Source organism: Echinops telfairi, unplaced genomic scaffold (genome assembly GCF_000313985.2).
Source record: "Echinops telfairi isolate 266 unplaced genomic scaffold, ASM31398v2 ScPeMD7_3533;HRSCAF=4204_1, whole genome shotgun sequence".
Classification (NCBI taxonomy): Eukaryota; Metazoa; Chordata; class Mammalia; order Afrosoricida; family Tenrecidae; genus Echinops; species Echinops telfairi.
Window position 1 is genome coordinate 24,975,596 of NW_022107432.1, and position 1,880 is coordinate 24,977,475.

Sequence of the window (1,880 nt, forward strand, 5' to 3'; positions counted from 1 at the left end):
TCTGGCCTCCAGTGAGCTATTCATCTCCGTAGCGCCTCCAAATGAAGTCATCAAGCTGCGACCTGATTGACAAGCTAAACTCCACCCCTCCATTCTTCCTAGTGTCAAGTTGACACCAGATTATGTAAGGTCAGGAAAAGGACACACTTCAAGGAAGGGATTTCCTCCATGGGGTAAGAAGAGCACTGTGGGGTCAGCAATGGCAAAGGTTTCTTATTCTGCCCAGGGCCCAGCGCCTGTGGACAAGCTTAGTTTCATCTGTGGACCCAGGAGGAATACCTTCTCTGCTCCCTGATGAGCGAATGAGACCCTTTCATAACCGTGAGATTCCATAGCCTTTGAAGAAAAGTCCCAACTCCCTACTCACCCTTTCTGCCCTCATCATCCCACAACGAGAGCTCTGGGGTCTCCTTTCCCAGTCCCGACCTCCCATTGGGTCAAGCTGCCTACCCTGGACAGTTTATTCACCTCCCGTTCTAGAGAAGCCAAACTCAACTCTGTGTGTTCACTCAACTCTGAGGCCTCTCCTTACGCCCCAAGACCCCTGCCCCGCACCTCAGTAGGCACCCAGTCTTCTCACACCTTCTCTGTTTCTTGCCTTGGCCCCACCCGAGAGCCTTGTGAATTTTCACTGTGTGGACGCTGAAGCCTGGGCCCTGATGAGAGGGCAGGGAGAGACTGAGCAAGACAGCAGATGAATCCCACCAGCCTTCTTCTCCTGCTCCGGCGAACATCTCTCAACGAGAAAATACTAACTTGGAAAACAAAGCATGAAACAGATGGAGACAATGACAGGGCTAGAAAGTAAAAGGAGCCCGGGGCGGAAGGCGGTCTAGAACTTGGAAGGCAAAGGACAGCAACAGACACGCCCGCGCACATGACGGGTGGGTAGCTCCCAGCAGCTCACCTCGTGAGCTGGGAAGGATGGCGCCAAACTGGTTTGCCCAGAAATAGGATCCGACAATCAGGGTCGGTTGTGTGGAAGGAAACATCTATCTCGAACGAGAAAACTGGCCTCGGATGCAGGGTCAGTGTTTTAGGAACAGGAAGAGGCTGTCTTGGGCATAACAAGGCCAGCATGGGATTCAGAGAATTTGATGTCCAGCAAGTGGGCATTGGCGACGTAGGATGGGCATCGGCCGTGAACAGCCCCGTAGGGCACAAACAGGAGCCATCACCACCGAGGGGATGCTGGGTGTCAGCCGAACACCCACCAGGAAGAGAGCCACCCTCGAGATGGCAGAAGATGCAGCACAAACGCACAGGCCATTGTATGTATGAACCCCCCACCCTCTAGCACACACAGACACACACACACACACACTCTCTCTCTCTCTCTGTGACCTGAGTCCTGACGTGGACAAGCGTGTCTCACCCTTACATGTCTCGCTCTTATGTGCCCTGTGCCCCGCGCCCTGCACCACACGCACTCATAAGCGCAAACAGCTGTGCAAAGAGACAGAAGAAGGAATCAATGGGTCCAGAGACTATACAAGTTTTGAGCCGACCGAGCTTGGTTTAGGGTTTGAGGGTTCCAGCTCCCCTTAAGACAGTGGCCGTGCATACGTAGGAACTTTTTAAAAAGAAAAATTTACCTAGGCCTTATCTAAGAAGAAGGCACGTGGCGCAGGTGAGTCAGGAGAGCCCACCCAGTCATGTGGGGTCTACCCCCTCGCCCCCTTCAGGGAGCGGAGAAGACAGCTGTTGAAAGTTCCTCTTCGGATGCTTAGCCCCAGCAACTCACTGAAGGGTGGGGGCTCAGTTTAAGTGCTGGGTCATTTCAACTCGAGCCGGTGGCTGTAGAGGCAAGATAGGGTTGTGCCGAAGGAAGCTGAGTGCGCATGGCTGTGCGCTGGCTGGGGCCAGAGCAAGGGGAGGAA